Source organism: Sinohyriopsis cumingii, chromosome 15 (assembly GCF_028554795.1).
Source record: "Sinohyriopsis cumingii isolate HCF-2022 chromosome 15, ASM2855479v2, whole genome shotgun sequence".
Classification (NCBI taxonomy): Eukaryota; Metazoa; Mollusca; class Bivalvia; order Unionida; family Unionidae; genus Sinohyriopsis; species Sinohyriopsis cumingii.
This window is the reverse complement of record NC_142975.1, coordinates 6383803-6408837: the sequence shown is the minus strand read 5'-3', so window position 1 is coordinate 6408837 and position 25035 is coordinate 6383803. Positions and strand designations below refer to the sequence as shown.

At 34.5% G+C, this 25035-nt stretch overlaps 1 protein-coding gene across 5 annotated transcripts in view; it reads left to right on the top strand.

Moving 5' to 3' along the window:
• The first annotated feature begins 2415 nt into the window (after nucleotides 1-2415).
• The window catches only part of LOC149781212 (G protein-coupled receptor dmsr-1-like), a 470961-nt gene continuing 448341 nt past the window's right edge, over nucleotides 2416-25035 (top strand). For all 5 annotated transcript variants that reach the window (XM_089935289.1, XM_089935283.1, XM_089935285.1 and 2 more), the window contains exon 1: nucleotides 2416-2801. The gene's annotated coding sequence lies outside the window, so the exon portion shown is untranslated. The remainder of the gene's footprint in view (nucleotides 2802-25035) is intronic.

The following is a 25035-nucleotide window of genomic DNA, read 5'->3' as shown; positions in this document are numbered from 1 at the left end:
GCCTCTATGGTGCACGCTGTTCCATTTAGATGTTTACCATGGTTGGGATATATACGATACCTTCTGAAGGCAAATAGGAGACTTCAAACAAGTAGATAAGCCGCTATGGTTGCACGCTATTCTGTTTGGATGTTTACCATGATTGGGATACATACTGTGTTTTCTGGAGTAAATCTTAGCAGAAACAAATTGACAGACTTCATAAATTAAGATGGATCTGCTGTATCATGCTGCATCGATCAATAATTAGGTGCCGTTTCAAACATCCAATCACAATTAATCTAATTCCATAAGATAGAGACGTTGTAAAAGGATGCTCATTACAGAATAATATATTGTTTATTTGGTTCTTGGATACAACGTTTTCTCTATTAAAACGTTTGACATTAAATTCCCCAGCCATATTCCTGATTACTTAGTATTCCAAAGAGTGTGTTAAAACCTTTCTTAGTTAAAACGTTTAATTTGTTACAGCTATTGATTCGTGTGGTCCTTCTACGAAAATTTGCTCACTTATAACGTTTTTGTCACCCGAAGAACCGAGGCCGGATAACAAAAATGGCGGTTGTTGAAATAAAAATGTTGTAACAAAGGTTCCCCGTGATAAAAACTTGATAATCACGCGTCATTCATAATCGGTAATTTAGAATCACGGGGTGTTGGTTCACTGCAATTAAAGCATGAGAAGAAATGAAAATGTTTCGCACCTTTTTGACTAAATGGTTTAGAAATACCCTTTAAACATTTTTCTACACATGAATTTCACTAATTAGTACAGCTTGAAGTAAATCTCTCTTGTGTTTAGTTGGAATTCTGACTGTCATGAAAAGAGCTGGAAATTTGCCAGTCAGAAAAAGAACAAAAATGTCTCCGAAGACGCGGCGCTGCAAATGAAATATATGTGGAATAAAAGACAAAGGAATGACGCCCTATAATGAAAAGAACATTGCGTAAGATAAGTGTACTATCCGCTATCAGTATGATATATCATGCAAGACTTGATGTTTCCACAGATTGTGTTACAAACTGTTTTGATAAGGCGGGGTTTATGAGCAAACAGGTGTCATTAACAGTGACGGCCGCATGGCATGATGGATAATCTTATATTTTCATATGTGGAAATATAAGGATATAATTATCACATGTGAAAATAAAGGAACAAAAATATATGAAAGTTATTTCGCCAATATGTATCTGTTTGATACTTAAGCGTATAATACAAATTTGTTTTACCACAAGAATATTGTTTGTGAAATTAGTGATTGCCAGGACGCAACCGCATTATTGGACAAGGGCTATTTTACATCAAACTGACTTTTATGATTCAAAAACTGGAATATGTACATTTATTTTGACACTTTTACTGGATGGTCACTTTTTATGCTAACATTTATACGTTGTTTTAAATTGTATAAAATTACATACGAGTTCCAACAGTAATCATAAAAAATTTATTTTTACTATATGTTAATTAAATGTATTCGACATGGACAAGTATATAAACGTTTCGAAGAAAAAAAAAAAAAAAACTAACAATGACTTTTGATATAACGTTCTCGGATATAACGTTCTAAAAATCCTAGTCTCCTGTAAAACGTTAAAAACAATGTTTGCTGTAGTTGAACCTCTCAACACCAGAATCTCAATTACCCCAAATCTCTTTGAAAACAAATCACGCTAAAATTTCGAAATTTGTACTGTTTAAATTTCAACAAACTTTAATTCATTAAAGTGTGGCGTGTCCACTCACTGCAAGGGCCGGATCAGGTCAGGTGTCCGGAGTGGAGTTTTTCCAAAATTTGAAACGGACCTTAACTTTCATGGAAAGGGTATCAAAGCAAAAGAGCATGTGTCTGTTTACTTAAAGTGTACATAATGCTCAATAAACATGCGCAAGAATAAAATGGTAGTCACATATCTAGTGACCAGTGACTGTCCGTTTGTGTGTGTACGTTGTTTTTCATAGCTATAAAATAGGTATTCCTCTCGTCAAGATTACAATATAGGAACGAAACATTATCGAAGAGACAAACCGCCCTCGATGGAGGATAAATGCAAAATGTGTGTTACTTTAATTTCCGATATGAAAATTATACAAGCTCCTAGATGACAGCGCTGAAAGTCTCTCTGATATTAGCAGAATTTAAATGCTCGATAGTTCCCAGGCAATCTAGCCACAATCCACACACCCTCTCCCTCCCCCTCTTGGCTAAATTGTATTGGGGTATCCTGTGTAATAATAATACTTTTCTTTACTGATTCATTCTGACAGATGTAGACACCTAATCTAATGTAACGCCAAAAAATGCAAACGATGTGCCGCTAATAATGAATACTGACTTGCAGACAATTTTGCAGTTATAAGGGATGCTTGTACTACCTGTCGGGGAATAATATCACTACATATAGGAATAGTTATCAGAATATCATAGCGTGTTGTACCGATATCACTTGTACCATCATTTGTATCTATCATTCTTTCACAATATATTCAACTGATGGCTTTTCCAGACTGGTATTAAGAACACGAAGAGATGAGCTCATATCTAGATCGTGTGACTGTGTTTATAATCTTAATTCGGCGTACTGAAAAAAAGCGCTTCTTCCATTGAGTGTTAGAAAGAAAAAAATCTGCACTGGATCAATCATACATTTGGTGACTACGATTGAAGGAATACAACCGTTAGAAACACCGTGAATCTAATCGTGAAGCGCAGTTCTCTTCATATATTGGTCGGTGATAGTGTCTTCGATTTTGACATTTCTTAATATATTTAAGGATGCTACACAATGTTGATCATGTAAGTACATTCATTTACTGTTAATTTTCATTGAAGTTTAAATTAGTTAATAGGAGCTTGTAGTGCATGGATCATCATTTTTCTTATTCCATTACTGTGTTTCATGTGCTTTTCTCAATTTCAGCTTGTGGTAATATTTTGAAATACATGCGCTATACGGCTGAGCTTTCTCCATACAAGAGTACAATGTTGCTCATGTGAGTGTTTAGATTTTCTCCGGTTTTGATATTTTTTCTTCAAGGTCAATGTGATCTACAACCTGCACCGTAGAAAGTAAAAACTGTCAATGCTGAGGCATATGTACGATCTATACATAATTTGAAAGTACAGTGAAAACTGTCAACGTTTTGGCATCTGAATGACCGATATACACTGACATATACAGTGACATCGGTCAGTATTTTGGCATCTGTACGACCGATATTCATGTGTAAAAAAAATGACAGCTGCCAATGTTTTTGCATCTGTCTATGACCGATGTAAACTTGTATATACAGTGACAACTGTCAACGTTTTGGCATCTGTGTGACCGATATACACCTGCATATACAGTGACAACTGTCAATATTTTGGCATCTCTACGATCGATATACACTAGTATATACAGTGACAACTGTCCATATTATGGCAACTGTATGACATATATACGTTAGCAAACATAGTATACTTTGATTGAAAGTTTTCACTAACGACACTTGCATGTTTATGCATAATGAATACTGATCAATATTATTCGATGGAAGTCATGTATGGGAAAGTGAAACTAGCAGCCACCACGGGATATATAAGTCCTGTCAATCATGGATTCAAGTAGAATCTTAAAGAGATCAAATATTCTATTATATATGTGCCAATCTTTCATACAATTTCCCATTTCGGAAGACAAGACCAAAGGAGGTGTTAGAAAGATAAAGAGGAGACCTTGTTAACTTGTATGTTTGTCTAAGAAAAACACTGGATTCAATGTATTATAGAGTTATATTCAAAGCCCAGGATGAACTACAGACAATGTATTGCAGAGTTATCTTTAAAGCCAAGGATGCACTAGAGACAATGTAATATAGAGTTATATTCAAAGTCCAGGACGCACTAGAGTCAATGTATTTTAGAGTTATATTCAAAGCCCAGGATGCACTAGAGTCAATGTATTGCAGAGTTATATTCAAAGCCCAGGATGCACTAGAGTCAATGTATTTTAGAGTTATATTCAAAGTCCAGGATGCACTAGAGTCAATTTATTATAGAGTTATATTCAGAGACCAGAATGCACTAGAGACAATGTATTATACAGTTATATTCAAAGCCCAGGATGCACTAGAGTCAATGTATCATAGAGTTATATTCCTAACTGTCAAATCACAAATCTCGAAATACTTCCTAAACATGTATTAATAGTGTAGTATATAAAATCAGACCTCTAGCTTAGATACTGTTTTAGCGAATATGATAGTAATGGGTATAATTTTTTTAATGTTGCTGTATTTAATGGCAATTGTTCATCCCATCCATCATGTTAATGCTCCTTCAGTATGGTCTCATCCAGTGTCTTCTCATTTGATCGATGTTTTTTATGCATACAAATTCTTGCAAAGGGTTCCATAATGTGGTAATTTCACATATGCTGTACGTGTACGTATATTTAACTGTTTTTCAATGTCGGTAAACGCAGCAAGTCGCCAGTTTTAAAGTATTTTCATGTTCGTAATATAAATTAGACTGTGCACGTGCTGTAGTATTTTGTAATCACAATGACATGTACTAGTGTCACCTGAATCAAATCAAAGATATTTTTGCTGTGATTGATTGATGAGGCGGTTCAGCATCAATGAAGGTAACTGACAGTGATTATTAATAAAACTACTACAACACCCACTGAATAGTTTTTCAAGGACAGTAAAAATTAATGTACATAGAAGGATTTGAAAAAAATGTTATACACTGAAAATGTAGAATGTTCGGTGTAATATTTACAAATAATGTTTGTTTTAAAAGAAAAATTTTAAATCTTATTCTTATTCAACGGCTAATTAATATACGGTTTGGAAACAAAAATGTAATTTGCAAATCTCGTTCATCTGCCAATCCATCAGAGCCATTACCATCCATCTGACCGTCCATCTGAGCAATTAACGTCCATCTGTCAATCCGTCAGAGACATTAACATCCATCTGTCAATCCGTCAGAGACATTAAGATCCACCTGACAGTCCATCTGAGCCATTACCATCCATCTGTTAGTCAATCAAAGCCATTAACGTCCATCTGAGCCATTTTTTATCCATCTGTCAATCTATCAGAGCCATTACCATCCATATGTCAGTCAATTAGAGCCATTAACGTCCATATAAAACATTTTTTATCCATCTGTCAATCTATCAGAGCCATTACCATCCATCTGTCAGTCAATCTGAGCCATTAACGTCCATATGAACCATTTTTTTATCCATATGTCAATCTATCAGAGCCATTAACATCCCTCTGTCAGTCCATCTGAGCCATTAACGTCCATCTGTCAATCCGTCAGAGCCATTACCATCCATCTGTCAGTCAATCAGAGCCATTAACGTCCATATCAGACATTTTTTATCCATCTGTCAATCCGTCAGAGCCATTACCATCCATCTGTCAGTCAATCAGAGCCATTACCATCTATCTGTCAGTCAATCAGAGCCATTACCATCCATCTGTCAGTCAATCTGAGCCATTAACGTCCATCATAATTATGGAAGCATGTATCTGACGCCATAACGACTAGTCAATTCTATACTCGAAAATAATTAAGGTGGCCATGTATTTGACGACATGATGACCAGTCAATTCTATACTTCAAATATAATTAAGGAAGCATGTATCTGACACCATGATGACCGGTCAGTTCTGTACTCGAAAATAATTATTGCAGCATGCATCTGACACCATGATGACTAGTCAGTTCTATACTCGAAAATAATTAAGGTAGTCATTTATCTGACACCATGATTACTAGTCAATTCTGTCATTTAAAATAATTAAGGTAGCCATGTATCTGACACCATGATGACTGGTCAAGTATGTACTCGAAAATAATTAAGGAAGCATATATCTGACACCATGATGACCGGTCCATTCTTTGCTTGAAAATAACTGCACATTAAAAACAGCTGAATGTGAAATATTGTTTTCATTCAACATAGCTTCTTTTGAGCTCACGTGCACACATATAAACATATTTTGACTGGTAATGACTCGTATGTTTTAAATCTTGAATTTGATTTAAACATTGGAATTTTGCTCAAAAATGCAGAGATTCCTTAAAACAACTTACTGACACATTAACAGGAAACTCACATAACATATCACTGCATTCCCTGTTACACGCCTATTTTCTGTCCCTTGAAGGCTGAAAAAGCTGACAACAATACATAACCAAATATATGATAATGCTCAGGTTTTCTCTATCATTAGCAATGTACAGAGTTATACTCTATGGTTTTGCAATGATCAATAACTTTAGATGTTCCCTTTATAGTGGTGTAGCAACTAGCAACTACCAAAGACACCCCTTCCCCCCCCAAAAAAAAAAAAAAAAATAGGTGTGTGCTGGGTGTAGTAGACCTAGTGAGAGCCCAAAGTCCGATCAAACAACTTTGTTGTACTGGTAGGGGCCCAATAATTACCTTTTGCGGGGGTGGTGTGGCATAATTTCTTGTTACGCCAATGTTCCTTGAGAAATCAATACAACACAAGAAAATAAATACTTTGGTGTTCCAATTAACACGACAATTACTTTGGTATTCTAATTATCATGTCAATCAGACAAGCATTAACTGTAACTCTAACTTCAGCTACCTTCGAAATTTGATTATTCAAGTTTCATTGCAAATGCCTCAATTTTCCTCTTTTTCACCCAAAAAGACTGTCACCATCAAGTATTCATTTGTCAGGGACATTGCCAGCGTACTAGAATATTATTTAATAATGAAATTTAAAAAAACAATGAAGTAGATTTGTTGGTCATTGGAATCGTTATCTTCACGTAGATTAGTATAATTATGATTTTAGTAACAACCTGACGTGTCGGAAAAAGAACTTTATTGCAACAATTAATCGATATTCCAGTGATTGCGTTTCCATAACAAACCTGAGCTCGTGTGCACATGCATATTTTATTTCAACAATTTTCCATAATATCCACCGACAAGTAATGAAATTAGAAAACGACTTTTCCTAATTAAAAATAAAAAGGGAATAGACCATTTTAGCATAGATTTCAAACAATAAATTTCGTCATCAATAAAGGTAACATTTGCCACGTATAACTGTTATGTCGGGTTTGTTTTGATAGGTCATTCCCTCCTGGTCTTTACTTTACAATCGAATGTCATATTTTGATTGACCTGACATAATATTCGGACTAAATGGATTGATCTCAAAAAATGTGTCAAGACTGTAAATTTATGAAAGCAACGAGAGCTTGTAAACACGCTTAAAACAAACTCCAAACAACAAAGAATACGTTTCAAGTATTGACTTATTTCAAAATGTCTGCCAATGTCTGTGACTAAATTTAAATTATCTTTCCTTAAGCGGTATTTAGCGACACGCTTGCTGTATCTCTTTCACTCTACAAGAAACGGTAAAAAATTTATGGGAAAAGTCTTAATTAAATATAACACTATAGTGTTCGCACACCATCCTGGCAGCTTGTACCCCTCCCCCATTTTAAAAACGAAAAGCATCAAGGACACAAATGCTGCACAAAACTTAATCATTTCATTCATGCAGTTCAACTGAATTTAACACGGCGTCACTTAATTTACATGGGCGAGTATGTGTGGCTCACAGAACAGAGTGTTTTACTTTGTTCCGTATGCTCTGGATAATTCCGTAAATTTTCCTAACGTTGAGATGTTAGGGCATAATTTTTTTCCCTATTTTTTATTTTTTTTTTTAAAAAAAAAATTACAATTAGGCATTGCATACATTACTGCGGACGATAAAGTGTTTACCCTCTATGGATGTTGGTCAAGCAACGACTTTTCACCAACAAATGGACTATTCCATCAACCGAAATATGTCAGTGAGCAGGCTTATCGTTTACGTTGAAAATTTCTAATAGGACTGCTCTGATATGATTAGACGGTACACCCACTCATAAACAGTTTACTGTTTCAGTCCGCGCAAAAAATGTCATTTTCGATATCAAAAGTCATTAATTAAAAAATACATCATTTATAATATTATTGATGGGAACAATGTTTCACACGTAAAGTATTTCTTTATGTCTACTTTAAAAAGGTAGCTATTCTGCATCTTATCACACGAATATTGCATCATTTATGCTAACATACCCTTATCATAGTTGTTATATTATTGGCACGTGTAATAACAGCTAATGAAGTTACAAATAGCGTCCTAACGTCATACAAGGGATAAATGTAATTACAAGGGCATCTGTAGCTATGTAAAAACTATTTCATTCGCTGATTCCTGCTTCACTTTTATGATGCCCGTTGAGGCCGTCATTCATGATTATCCTTCATGTTTAGTAATAGTGTGATACACCTGGTCGATGTTGAAAGCGAGTTAATTTCAGGGGGAAGTGTGATGCACCTGGTCGATGCGAAAGCGAGTTAATTTCAGGGGGATGTGTGATGCACCTGGTCGATTCGAAGCGAGTTCATTTCAGGGGGGAAGTGTGATGCACCTGGTCGATTCGAAGCGAGTTCATTTCGTGGGGGGGGGGGGGTAGTTTCCAAACTAATATTGTGCTAATGATGCTACTGACGAAACAATCGGAATGACTCTAACAAATCGGTAGCTATGGAGTTGATAGTTACCTGCTTATGATACCGACTTGCCAATTTAGGCCGGGTACCAAACAAAATTAATGCTTCTATGCAATTCTGCGGTTTAGTTAATAAGAGTACTAATTTTCGTCATGCGATAATTAAAATATTACACAAGTGCTCATGTCAATTGATGTAACGAGTTGAATGATTTCAATCTTTGCTCGCCAAGGCTCACACAATTATTTGACTCGATTCATAAATTTCATTTCAAATGAAAACTTACATAATATACTCTATGTAGTCGCCAGGCATAAAATACTGGAAACGTTTAAAAGACGAGAAATATTTAAACCTCGAGAAATATATTATACGCTAATGTCACTGATATAAATATCGTTGCTACTTCTACGACACATAAATCATCTCAATTTGTAGTCTTGGTCATTCAGAAACCTAAAATTCAAGTTTAAAAGATTTTTTCGTGGCAATCCATTTAATAAAGGTCAAATATGTTACACGCCGAATATTGTTTTATTTTGTGGTTATCCATCTAGTGCAAGTCAAATATGTGATGAAGTTTGTAGAAATTTCTTCCAGTAAACCAGCTTGATTTTCCTAAAGATGTGTGACGCAAAATGTTTCATCTGGAGTTATGATTATCTCTAGCTTTTATCCTCGTTAGAAAATCAGATTAAAAACACAGCTGGGGGTTAGTTGTGCATATTGAACAAATTAAACATGGCTGATTATCATAGCCTTAACGTGTTAATTTAATTAGCGTGATTGTTGTTGCTATGAGGTTTTCGCTCTAATTATCTGTAATAATTGTTCCCATGGTGATTTGCAAGTGAGATACGTTTTTATATACCTTTGGACATATCATAGATGGGGACTTTGGAATCTAGAATTGAAATGTTAAATTCATAGTGTTATATCATAACCTATAGATTTCACTTGTGACAGCAGATAGACATTTTTGTTTTACTGTGGTGAGACATAGATTTACTTTGTAACTGTAGAGAGAGATGAAATACTTAAGACAACAACAAATTTGATTCTGCCTCAGATGTTACATGCAAGAATGAGTAAGTTCTCAAGTAAACAAGATTACATGAAAAGCTATGACGCAAAATTAGAACCAGGCAGAAGGCCAAATTTTTATTTTTAGAATAGTTCAAGTTGTCAACAAAATAAAATATGTTACTTAAACTATAATAACAAACATGGGAACATCAGGTTCAATAGGTTATTCCATAATGGAATTCGAGTGTCACAGATCCAGACCTAAATAGACATATGTACTATCATATCATTGATAATGATCTTAATATTTAACACACACTCTTAGAGAAATATAAACTTGATTACAAAATAAAGGATACTGGTAAGGTACACAATAAACTTGATTTTGGACAAGGTCTTGTAAAATATACAATTATGCGTAACAAATATTCATTAAGTTAAAAAACAAATAGAAATCAAATATACATAACACTGTATAGAGACAAAGGTTTGTTTTGTGGCTGTAAAGAGTCGTAGGTTTTTTCTATGACTGTATTAAGACGGGTTAGTTCGCTGACTGTCGAGACATAGGATTTTTGTGACTGTATAGAGACATTTGTTTGTGTTATGATTGTATAGAGACACAGGATTGTTGTTTGACAGTTTGGACAAGTAGGTTTGTTCTACGCCTGCATAGAGACATAGGTTTTGTTTTTTGACTGTATAGAGATATAGTTTTCCTCTGTGACGGCATAGAGATCTTAAGTTTATTTTGATAATTTTCATATAATAGTTCTCAAAAAAAATCTTTAAAAAAATCTTAAATTTTCGAGACATTATCATAGAACAAAATGTACAATTCCATTGGCCATCAAGGTCAGTGATTTTAGTATCGAATGAACTTAGTTATTTTACAGATGCAAGAAACAGCTTGAATTTAAGCAATACAATATTACATGCTACAGAAGAATAAATCAAAATATTAACTTCGTTTTGTTTCAATTATTTTTTTTATCACATGAAACATAGAAATAGTTTTACTTTTCTCAATTTCATATCTACCAGTGTATCGCATCATTTATAATCATTCTGAGAACTTTGATAAGTTAAGATATGTTTCTACTAAGTTTTGTGCTACAGAACATGAACGTTTGCTTTGTTTTAATACCTTTACGGGAACATGAACTGGCCATAAAACTTTATAAACGCGGCAGCTAACCGTTCTTCCCTTCGATCCAAATTACAAGACAGGACGATACGCCGTAAGGCAGTGAAATTGAAATCGCTCGTTGAAATCCAAATGAAAGCCTAGCCGTGTTGCTTGAGAGATAGGGTCGTATTAATTTTCTCGTTCAAAGTGCCCTAGGTGATAATGAGTGCAACATGGTGCAATATATCATATTTATATCATCTCTACAAGGACACTGTAATCTCTTCTTTCAGCATATATATGCATCTACCTGCAATTAAAACCAACTAATCTGTGCATCATATCTGTGTTATGTATCTGTTAGGAATGTACTGACATCACGATTGTATTCGAATATTATCGAATATTGTCGCCCACGGATAAAAGCGTAGGGATAAGAGTTGATTATGTTACACACAGGGCCGGCGCCAGACCCGGCCAGACTTTCTGGCGCCCTAGGCAGGGTTAGATTCTGCACCCCCCCCCCCCCGGAAAATATCAATTTCCAAATTTATAAACAATTTAAAAAAATTAAAAATGCGCCCCCTGAAATCAGCGCCCTAGCCGGCTGCCTAGTTTGCCTATATGGTAGCGCCGGCCCTGGTTACACAGTCTTGTGACCTAGAACGAAATGTTTTCCAGGATACGTCAGGCTGAGTTCATTTCTGTGTTCTGGAAATGATGAACTTTTGTTCGACAGACATTTGCTGAAATAAACTCAAAGGCACGTTATCAGTTGTACTGACCTTTCGTTTCAATGCAATGAGTTCTTTAACTGAATTCATTTAAGATGTTCAGATCTATCTGACATATGTTCGGTCAGTCAAAGGATCCTTGCCACTTTCAGGACGCTAGAATTCATCCCTTTGCATACTTTTTAAATCAAGTTGACAAAATATATAGTAAATCCTTAAAAGATTTAATGTTAAGACATCAATACGGCAAAAGAGCGAATGAGTTTTTGTTGCATCCAACTGCAATTGTTAAGAAAATTATTAATACTGGTTTTTTGTTGTTTCTGGAGATTTCCTAACCGGTGAATATGTTACGTGCAGCATTAATGTCAAAATAGGAAAGTAATATGTTTAATCAGTTCAGCCAGTTGGCTTTGGCTTAAGATCATACGGAAACCGGTGTGATTTGGCCGGTTTCGGAAAGGTCACTTGCACTAATAATGCCGGACATGTCATTCATGTGCAGCTCTTTCCCGTAAATATTCAATAAGGTTTGCTGAGTTACGGATATGTGGTGTCCAAATTAGTGTATAACATAAGCAATGTAGCCTTGGAAAATCTGAACATAGAACTAACTGAATTTCATACAAAATAAAAAAATTGAAAAGATATATAATGAGATTAATTAACATAATGGCACCTCAAAGAGCGTGGGAATTAGTATATAAGTATGGGATTTTGTATTGTCAGCTTTTACATTATTTTTGGAACTGCACCTGTTGGGTTGATTTGGTTACCTTTTCCATGTTGAAACAAGTGCATGTTTGTCGCGAGTAGCGTTTTGGCCAGGTTCGTCTTTTATAAAGCTTAACAACTTGAGAAAGTCTTCACCTCACAAATGTGTCCACCTGCATAATGTGTACAAAGCCAGATTTTAGACCACTGCCTTAATATTAAGCCCACAAAGAACGCGTTTGCTTCGAAACGTCAGTTTAATGCAAGTATCTCATCCTAGTTATAAATATTAGAGAAACTGGAGATCCACTTTACTCATTATTACAATATTTTATGAAAGCGGGGCCAGAATAATTATTTACAGCCAGGAAAATTTCTCTTATGAAAAAGAACCGATATTATCTTATCTAACTCACCGAGCTTCTCCCTAATCGTATCTGGTAAGGTGGTACCACTCCTTAAAGTTTGACATTACACTTAAATTGTGGATGACAGTTTCGATAATTTTTACCTGTCTGTTAAAGCGAGCATTTGATATTGAAATCTTATCTAATCTAGAAGTTAAATTTATCCAAATAAATGTCTGAAACGCAATATTTAGAAACACATTCATCTTTAAGGATGTAAGAAATATGTAAAATTGAATATTAAGTCTAGATATATCATAAAAATGAAGCAATACCGAAATCTGAACTTTAGCATGAAGCAAGAGCAAACACTTTAATCATACAATATTCCATTCACACATTCTCTGTCGGACGTACACAAGCATGTTATTCTGGTTTTGGACACACGATCTAGCTTACAAATAGTGTATTTAGTAAAGACTCTATTCTCTGTAATTCTTATTGTATTGTTTAATGTGGTAAAGTAAAAGAAAACAAGAATGTATCAGCGAGGTGACAGGTATGATATTCATAAATGGTCATATCATCGTCATCATAATCCATATAGCTGTTTGTTTAACAAAGCCAAAAATAAAAATAAAAAATTTACATTATTATGAAGCGAGACAAATTATTAATTACTACCTAAAGAGTTGAAAGCATTTACACGATTTAATCTCTAATACTAACTCAGGTAAAAATAAAAACAAGAAAGAAAACTCTTTTTTCTTAAGTGTTTTAAGAAAGTAGAGCTAAATGGATATGACCTTTATATTATATTTCAGCCCACTGAGGAACAAAAAACAATCATATTCGGTTTATTTGTTCCTCAAGTTAGGCTTTTCTTCCTACACTAATTAGAAATGAGAAAGTCCGATCAGAGATAGCTGTACTCCCTGCACTAACTAGAAATGAGAAAGTCCTATAAGTGATAGCTGGACTCCATGCACTAATTAGAAATGAGAACGTCTGATAAAAGATAGTTGGACTCCCCGCACTAATTAGAATGCGAAAACCTGATAAGAGATAGTTAGACTCCCTGCACTAATTAGAAATGAGAAAGTCTGATAAGCGATAGCTGAACTCACATCACTAATTAGAAATGAGAAAGTCTGATAAGAGAAAGTGGAGTCCCTGAACTAATTAGAAATGAGAAAGTCTGATAAGCGATAGCTGAACTCACATCACTAATTAGAAATGAGAAAGTCTGATAAGAGAAAGGTAGAGTCCCTGAACTAATTACAAACGAGAAAGCATGATAAGAGAAAGGTGGACTCCACGTACTAATTAGAAATGAGAATTTCTGATAAGAGATAGTTGGACTCCCTGCACTAGTCAGAAATGTGAAAGTCTGATGAGAGATGGTCTGGCTCCTAACACTAAATAGAAACGAGAAAACTGAGGAGAGATGGCTTGACTCCCGACACTCAACAAAAATGAGAAAACTGAGGTGAGATGGTTTGACTTGGTTTGACTTCCTATAGTAATTAGAGATAAGAAAGTTTGATAAGAGATGGCTTTCACTCCGTACAGTAATTAGAAATGAGAAAGTCTGCTGAAAGATAACACTCTTTATGTATGTATGTATGTATGTATGTATGTATGTATGTATGTATGTATGTATGTATGTATGTATGTATGCATGTATATATGTATGTATGTATGTATGCATGCATGCATGTATGTATGCATGCATGCATGCATGTGTGTATGTATGTATGCATGCATGCATTCATGCAGGTAGGTTGGTAGGTAGGTACAACTATCCTCGTATTAAAGCCAATTGTATTGGCGGAAAATTTTATATAACCTTGGTAGAATATATAAACATTATGCATAGGCTATGTGCATATTTAGGTTATATAACTTTGATTCTTGGTCTTGAAACTAATACATATGCAACAAAAGTATAAAAGCATAATTTTTATTGGGTGTTTTTCGCTGTACAGTCTTTCCTTCACATCGTGACAAGAATTGGTCAATGCTCATACTGATACTCCCTCCTTTCACCCCCCCCACATGCCCCCAAAAATATTCGCCTTTGGAAAATCATATGAAAACATTAAAACAGCTTGAATCAACGAAAGGTCATGACGTTAGGTTGCGTGTGTGTGTGTGTGTGTGTGTGCGTGTGTGTATGTATGTGTGATTTGGATTTTTAACGTAGCTTTAACACTTTTTTAGTCATATCGCTATGATGTCTGCAATGTAGCAGTGTATAGTGATGTCTAGCACTGGGGCATCATGCCACAGACATGTAGCATGATGTCCCAACCAGTCACATTATCCTGATACCAGGCAGACCAGTCCGAACACTAACCTCTTAATGCTCAGCGCCAAGCGAGACAGCTGTTAGTACCATTTTTGTAAGTTTTTGGTATGACTCGGCTGGGGATCGAACCTGCGACCGCCCGCATCCGAGGCGGACGCTCTATCCACTAGGCCACGTTAGGTTGCATGTTTTATATATATATATATATATATATATATATATATATATATATATATATATATATATATATATATATATATATATATATATATATATATTATTCTTTTTTCCGTATTTTTATGTCAATATTATCTAATATATATATATATATATATATATATATATATATATATATATATATATATATATATATATATATATATATATATATATATATATATATATATATATTAAGTTGCAACTAGAATAAGCTCTCAAAAGATTATTTTCCCTACAAACTAACTTTCATTGTCAACCAATAATCCTGGCCAACCAAACCCATATATACTCTATTTTAAGTTCACTCGTTTCTGGACTGGTTCCCTTTTTTCCATACAATCAATACTGTGTGTCCTTATCTACCATTAGTGCTAAGCTACCATATCGTCCAATATACATCATTTAAAACCGGTAATCTGACCTAAAACGATGATAAAAGTACATGCACAAGGAAAATATATGTATACATTAAAGATGAAACACAAGTCTGGATATTATAGCGGTCAATTAAATAATAGTCATTATACAAGGACTTGAATTTACAATAAAACGTTCAAATTCTGTCAGAATGTAGTTATTACACGAGGACTTGAATTTACAGCAACACTTTTAATTTCTATCAAAAGGTAGTCATTATACGAAGACTTGAATTTAGAGCAAGAATTAGAATTTCTATCAAAAACTAGTCATTATACAAGAACCTGAATTTACAGCAAAACGTTGAATTTCTATCAAAGAGTATTCATAACACAAGGACTTGAATTTACAGTAACACGTTCAAATTCTACCGAAAGGTACTCATTATACAAAGACTTGAATTTACAGCAAGAAGTTGAATTCGATACAGCGAGACATTTACCGAAATACGTATAGCGAGACTATGGAATGAAAATACAGCGAGAGATGTATCCAAATACGAAGAGCAAGACTGGAATGAAACACAGTGAGAGATTATCGAAATACGAAGAGAGAGACGATGGAATGAAAATACAGTGAAAGATGTATCGAAATACGAAGAGCAAGACTATGGAATGAAATACAGTGAGATATTTATCGAAATACAAAGAGAAAGACTGGATGAAACACGGTGATAGATTTATCGAAATACGAAGAGCAAGACTATGTAATGAAATACAGTGAGATATTTATCGAAATACGACGAGCGAGACGGTGGAATGAAAATGCACTGTTTTTGAAAACTATTTACTGTTTGGCAAGTTAAGAAAAATAATCAGGTACAACAGCATTGACCAATTTGTACATCATATCTAAGTCAGTTAATACGATGATGTGAAATATAAATTTTTAGAATTATTCGGGCTGCACATTTTTACAAAAAAAATACTCTTTGCAGTTTGATCGGTATAGAAATTGTGATAAATAATGCACCCATAACGTAAGATTTATAAGGCAGTTCCCCACATGATACAACCATTCTGTAAGATTTGTAAAACAGCACTATTAATACAATTTTTGAATAATTTCGGAAAAATTATTTGAAAGAATTTTCACAGTTACAATCTGCAAGTTTGGAATAAAACAAATGTGACTGACGTAGGTATGCCAATAAAGATTATTATCACTGAAGATACCTAGCGGAGAGTAATACAGAAGCGAGTTCAAGGTCATTGAGCATAAGTTTGAGTACTGGACACTTTGACATTATACAATTAGTTTTTGACGAATTTGTGTGCAATAGATTCTGTACACCACTTTTCAACATATTATAAATCGGTCTGAGGATGATACTCGACACCGATGTTGCGTTGCCTATTGATAGTTTTGTCTTCAGCGAATGTATCGGAATTACATTGTTTACGACAGAGAGGAAGATTCTGTATAAAGATTAGACAATGGACAGGTTATAAAATGGAGCCATGCTGGAAGCAATATTTTCTTGGCTTTAATGCCGATGAGCGGTTTCCAATACTGACACGTTGGGTCTTGTTTAGTATATTATATCTGAGCGAAGGGTGTGTAATAGTTGAACATTTTTAGAGAAAAAAATTTCAGACGAATATCGTAATCAACAATATCAAAGGTTTTCTACGTTCATAAAAGACAAGTTCAGTGCTTTTAACTCCACCGCTCCGATGGCTTAGTGGTTAGAGCTTCCGCTTCGGATGCGGGAGGTCGTGGGTTCGATCCCCGGTCGAGTCATACCAAAGACTTACAAAAATTGTACTAACAGCTGCCTCGCTTGGCGCTCAGCATTAAGAGGTTAGTGTTAGGACTGGTCGGCCTGGTGTCAGGATACTGTCACTGGGTGGGACATCGTGCTACATATATGCATGTCCCAGTGCTAGACATTACTATGAACTGTCACACTGCAGACATCGTAGCGATATGACTGAAAAATTGTTAAAGCTACGTTAAAAATCCAAATCTCTCTCTCTCTCTCTCTCTCTCTCATACACACACACGCACACACACACACTTTTAACTGCCTTAACCGTACATTAGTTTTATCAAGGCAACTTGACTCGAGTCATTGTGTCTGAAATCCGATTGAAATCCGTGTAGAAGATTATATCTTCCTTCAATACACTAGGTCTTGATGCAAAACCATTTTCAAAAGAATCCTATGCATTACTTGGAACTTGATTCTAAGAAAAAGGTATGCATAGTGAGATGTCACAAACCATAGTTAAAAGGATAGAACCCAATGTAAAGACATTCAAAAGTGTAATAATAAACCAGGTTTAAATGTAAAAAAGTGTTGCAAAAATATTGAAGATTGCTTATGTTAGGATTTTCATAAGGACTTGTGAACTCAGATGGAATACATTATAGTCTCTAGTTGTGGATTATCTCGGTTATGCGGCTTTCTGGTCCCATGTTAAGAAGGCAAACGTACAGGTATAAGCACATACTCTATAGCTCCGAAAAACAGAGCAAACATCACAGCTTGCAAGCTTGGAGTGGAATCAAGTTCTATATTGTTGATTATTGAGAGACGCAAACAAAATATGATTTGTACGTATCCATGGGCAACTTGGTCCTTCTTTCATTGGAAAAATCTGAAAAAGTTTTATAAATAATATGACAAAAGAAAGAAGAACTGCAAGGTTTGAATTTCTTGTGGTGGGAATTACCATCATACAATCCTCACAAAACAAACATTTCCTTTGCATGTGCTGACCAAAGAAAACGCCAGAAATTGTTTTAGACACTCAGTAGATTGTGCAGCCTTTACATCCAAAGAAGGACACGTTCAACTGTTACAAAGTTCAACACGTACAAACAACATGAAATGAAACAGAAGCAAACTATCATTACTGCAGTCAGGTGACTTACATTAGATCCTAACGTAGTCGTTGTTTTCCCTTCGTCTCTATGAAACACAGTGTACTGTGTGACTCAAAGTTTTCTTACTCAACTTCACTATAGTCTAAAGTACACATATGGATTATGGTCGTAATTAACTGGCAGGTTTGCAGGTAAGGGAACATTAACATGTCGAAGTTATATTTTATGTCAATTTCAAGACAACGTAAATTGTTTTCTTATGTTGATTACTCTAAGGTCACCATGGAAACGATTAAGAATTTCACAAGTATCTTATATGAATTCAGATTTCTCTTCAAACTATTGGTTAAGAAATATTCTATAGAAAGGAAACTAAAAAAAAAACAAAAGTCGCATGACTTCTTAAGTGAATCAAAATATTGTGTCCCGCATAGGTTATGATTTTAGTGTGGTGGTATTGTGTTGTTGCTGATCCATATAATTTACACCCACGTGGTCACTGTTATCAAGAAGTACAATGAACAGCTGTAAGAAATCTCGGGAATGCTTGTTCCGAAACGTCTTGTGTATTTATCACTTGTCCAAATAGAATGGCAGACCTGAACTGTAGAAATAGTATTTTAAAAAATTAAGTTATATAAAGGTGTGACAATAGCACAACACAGATGATACCCAACATAACCAACCCATTACATGTACATTTAATGTATTATAACATTTTAAAAAAATAGTACCGTATCAATTAACAGACTGATATTGTATTGAACGCAAAGTCACTTTTGAGTTTATGATTTACTTCTACTTTTTAAATCTTTGTTGATACATCATTTATTTGAGTAATCAATAAAATGAAAGAAAATATAAAAAACGACTCTCGGCAAGCATTGCTTTTGATAAAATGTAGACAGTCTGAGAAACTGAACCTCAGAACGCATTACATTTGAGATATGTAGAAAGACTGACAAATTAAATCTCAGAAAACATTTCATATGAGATGTCTAGAAAGACTGACATATTAAATCTCAGAAAGTTTATTGCATTTGAGAAATTTTCAAACTGAAGCAGCATAAACATTTCACCATGAAATGCAGAATATGTGTTGCAGTTACCTGAAGTCGTTTGATCATTCAGTTTAAAGTGAGCTTAACCCGTCAACCTGTTTGTGCCTTCAGGCGAACCACTCGTACAGTGATATTCAGTGACCTTCAGGCATCAAGCAGTTACCATGTACGTATAGAAGGTCATAGTGACATTGAATTTTAACCTTGTGACCTCAAAGTTATCAGGTTTCTTTTGTGTGAGATTCCATAGAGGTTTTAGAAGTTCAATCATAATTTATTGCTATGGAACTAAACGCTGTCTAATAGATTGGCTTAACACATTCAAGCGTACAATGACCATATTATAGCAGAGATCAAAGCGAGGTAACATGCCTAAGTAACCAGAAAAAGTTATTTAGGATGTATTTGGAGAAGAATACATACATTTTCAATGCCTTTCCTTTAGACGCTATGCCCATTTTTCTGGAATTTTTTTTTTTTTTTAATATATATTTATAAATTGATTGGGGTCTAAATTCTAAAAGACTTTACGATAAAAATAATAAAGGTTTGGTGGCAGTTCTTACTTAAAACTAGTCATCTTCGGGAAGGATAGCACATTTTTGTATTTCGTACAACTTTCTATGTAGGGATGATACTGCATCGTAAGATCATGCTTGAATTCGTGGTGAGCCGTAACTTGAAATAAAAACGAATCATGCTATAAACGTAACATCGTTACTTCTCGAAACTGTTTTACGTATTACTTTCACCAGTTGTTTTTCAAGACCAATATCAACGGATACTAATACTTAGGTCTTAATCATGCAAACTGATAACATTGCTTGAACTAATTCAAATGAAAATAAAAGTGGTAGCATCAATGTATTTGCATCAAATACACGAATCACTAAAGACAGGAAAATACCACTCTCAAAGACAACATTTGTACAATACATTATGTATTCATCCTTGATTGGCCGTGTACATACTATAACTGATTGCCTCACAGATTTCCCAGACATAAATTGAATTATCAGGCAAAGAAAATATGCCTAAGAAAAAAATATTCTTTGATCATAACCCTATGATCGTTAATATTTGAGACAACTTGAGTCAGAATATCACTGCTTTTTTTTATCTTCAAAGGAGAATAATTTGGCAACAGAGATAGGTGCAAACATAGTAGGTTGTGCTTCAATGGTCATCTCACCTGAACAGAAAAGGTACACTCACACATTAATACACACACACACACACATTATATGCCAATTTAAGATGAGATATGTTTTAAACGATCATTATTGGCATGATATCGGTGTGTATATAAGCGGATACAACATCTGAAAGTTGAGTCTGAATGATCAAAGCGCTTTGCTATCAGCAGACTTACATGTACATGCTGACCTATTTCCCTTATTACAATGACCTATTTTACCATTTCTTTAGCTTCCTTTTCGTAATGGCAAACTAATTACCTGTTCGAACTAATTTAACTCGAAGGCGGTTATTCTTACATTTCATCTAATTAAGTTTAAACCTCGCTTTAAATATGTAGTCTTTCTGAGATTTTATTTTCTTCGAAAACATGTCAGAAATTTTAACTTGTTTTTAAAGGACGACTTTAAAGATAAAGATTGTAGGAAAATGAGTGAAATAAATATACAGTCTGTATGCTTTAAATGTGAAAACAAAACTAGGAAATATATGATAAATCTGCTACTGATACCTTGAGGGAAAACTATAGACATTTCAAATATACAACCGGAAACTGCTATTTGAAAGGAAATTACTATACATTTTAACTTATGTTTAAACATTTATGTGAACCAATTTTGAAACATAAATAGACGAAAAGATATGTGGATAAATATATACACAAAAAGTACATTTAAGTAAAACAGATATTACCAATTGTAAGATATCTCTGTCTAAATCACACAATTTTTTTAATAGATATTTTACGCTACTAAGTGAAGAAATCGCTCCCACGCAGTACGTTGGCTCCTTCATTGCACAAATTACAACCGGAAAGGGTCCTGATGAAATATGACGTACGGTCTAGACGTGTTTCTAACTCAGATGCAATAGTCTCTTTCAGCCGACTCTGAAGAAAGCCGATTGTAGTTTTGAGAGCGTATCTTCATTTCCTGTTCTGACTTCCAACTTAATTATTAAACACATCATTCCAGATCTTACCTATTATAATCCCCTACTCATCAACAAAGTCAAAGCTTGTTTCAGCATTATTCGGCAGCAATAATAACTTTTGATTATAATTTATTTTGGAGGTGAAGTCTTAAAACATCAAGAGTCTGACTTAATCAAACTTAAATGGCTGCCGATATTTCAGGGTACCCCATCTGCCATTCAGCCATTATTACGAGGCGCCGTAGCGGACAAAAGCTGGTCCACTGAGAAAGTTGCAATTGAAATTTCGATGTCGTATGTCGAGAAATCCATTATCACGTGTTGGATCAAACTGCATGTCCTTAAAGTTCCATTTTCTAGATCGAGATTAGATTTTATATATTGAATTATACAGTGGCAGTTCAAAGTTCTATTTCCTATGTCAACGTTTTACAATGTATATTGCGAATTACGCCGCGGTGGTTGAAATTTCAATATATATGTCGAGAATCCATAATTCACACGCTGTATGTAACTGTTTATGATGAAAGTTCCATTTCATATGGCGAGAATTTAAATTTCATCTGTTGAATTTCACAGCAACGATAAGCAGCCTCCTTGTTTGAAAATAACGAGGTCCGTTCACGAGAGCGACCTCTAGCGAAGAAATTCATAATAACTCTCTAACTGTGAATGGTAAGTTTCAAACTGTAACTGCATGAAATGTAATGGCGCCTCATAATTGAATACACGAATGATGTATCGTAATACTCGATATCATTTTCAATTGTTCAAGTGGACATTGCGTAATATTACTTTTAACACTAACACATCATTTCACCATATAAAAAATAACAATTCTGACAAGCACAATAAATTGTCCAATCACCACTGTGTAATTCAACAACTGAAACTCTCGACATATGACATTGAAATTTCAACAACCGCCGTGTAATTCAGAAGATACAATCTAAAAACTCGACATTGGACATCGAATTTTCAACCAGCGCTGTGTAATTTAACAGACGAAATCTAAATACTCAACATATGAAATGGAGCTTTTAACATAAACTCGTTGAACCAATACGTAAATGAGGAATTCTCGACGTATGATACTGAAATTTCAACCACCGCCGTGTAATTCAAACGACACAGTCCAAAACCTCGACATAGAAAATAACACTTTCAACCACCACTGTTTAATGCATCAGATACAATCTAAAATCTCGACCTAGAAAATGGAACTTTAAGGACGAGCATTTTTGAGACAACACGTGAAATTGGAACTCTGGACATACGACATTAAAATTTCAACGGCAACGTTCTGATTGGACCAGCTTTTGTCCGCTACGGCGCCTCATACATTAACACAGCCAAATTAAGTCAATGTTAAGATTATCTACTTGTGGCCACGCTAGTCATCTACCCATACTGCCATCTGTACGGTTCATATTTCATTGTAAAAGTAACTTTCACTGCTTCCTTCCCCTGGTCCTAAATGTGAAGAATACAATAGCTTTATAAACTTTCTGCCGCACAATCCTTTAAGTGAATATATATATATATATATATATATATATATATATATATATATATATATATATATATATATATATATATATATATAATTCTCTATAATTAATTCTTTATACCTTGATTTATTTCATAGGAATCAGGAATGACTGTGTACATAGATGATAATAAAATTACTAGGTCGTCATGCGAATGTGTCTGCTACACACGAGTGCATATACCATCGATGAAGTAACATCGTTTTTGGTGATGTGTGCTTAGTCTTGAGGGAATATTAGCTCGTGTGTGCAGGCAAGGCGATGGGTGCCCTTTACCCGCGGACCTGGGTTTAAATCTCCATAGAGTACGAATTAAAAATTCTCTAACCTGTATGATAGTATTATTTGTATTAAACTATTAATTATATCTACTGTTATCAAGCATTCTTCTATAGGATTCCAGGGATATCATTTTCCGTTCTGTCTAGTGTATATTTATAATTCCCCCAGCTCTCTTTCTCTCTCTCTTTATATATATATATATATATATATATATATATATATATATATATATATATATATATATATATATATATATATATATATATGTGTGTGTGTGTGTGTGTGTGTGTGTGTGTACAAATTAATTAGAATTATTAAATTAGATACATTTTCTATCGGCAGCGAGCGTGGACGATTACGCGTGCATTTGACATTATGAAACGAAATCTATTTCAGAGGCATTGCAGACAAAATCTTCTAAATTGGAATTCACTTTAGGTTAGAGTATTAACGATAGTTCTACAACTATAGAGTTTATTTCTACAACTATAGAGTTTATTTACATTATACTAATCTGTTCTGGATCAAATCAACAACGTCTGAAATGCAATATTTCTTGTTATTTATGTGATTGCGTACAAAAGCAATGTTGATTATCAAGCTGTATAACTCCTTAACACACACGTTTGGAGAACTTTTGTATCCTGCTTTCTACTATCATGTTTTGGCCATTTCTCGCATTTAGATGTCGGCTAAAATAATATACAAGAGTAGACAATCCGTTTTGATGTGATTATCTGGGAGATAAATTGATAGCAATAAGTTGTATTAATGGTTATCTTTCTGTGTGATACAAAGGCTAAATCCCATTAAAGGTAACCACGTGGATGCCACTTACTTAGAACGAGTTCTTCTGTCTTGGAACTCGATTTCTGTTATTTGACTAGTACTTTCCATTTCCAAGACTGAATATTATGCACATATATCATGAGCGGAATTTGGCGGAGAAGTAATGAATTTGTCAGCGTTTTTCTCTGACAGGAGTTCACATGGACCTGCCTTGATTTAGAAAGCAAACTGTTATGCGCGTGGTTTACACAAGCATCCATCTTGTCCTGCAGACAACACTCGTTCTAACCCAGCGTGAATATTTCTCCAAAATGTAGGAAGTTGTCAATAAAAACGTTACCAAACCCAGTGGTAATTACTTTTAAAATTTGAGAAATCTTCTTTTGTGATTGTTTAAAATTCTTAAGATGCCGTATTTTTCTCGTACTGTCTTGTCATTTATTGTGCATAAGCGTGAAACAGGTGGTTAATGTATAAAATATTGTTGGAAATGTTCAATCTACAACTCTGGATCGTACGCATTAGATAGATTGTTGGGGTAAAGTATAACGACGTCTTAGGTTCTACGATCTAGTTTGATTGTTGGGGCAAAGTTTAACGACGTCGTAGGTTCAGCTCACTAGCTGGATTGTAGGGGCACATGATAACTGTGTAGTTAGGTTTTTTTTTGCACTAATTGTATTGTTGGGGCAAAGGATAATGGTGTAGTTAGTTCATATGCACTAACTGTATTGTTGTGGCAAAGGATAACAGTCTGGGTAGGTTCCATTATAGTTTGATCTCACTAACTGTGAGTTTTGAAATAAACTGGGACAACAATTACTTTACATTAAATATACTTTACAAATCATGTTTTGATACTGAATCAAACCTTCCAGCTCTGGAGTTTATTCCAAATCCCAGAAATAGTTTTTTTTTTTTTAATC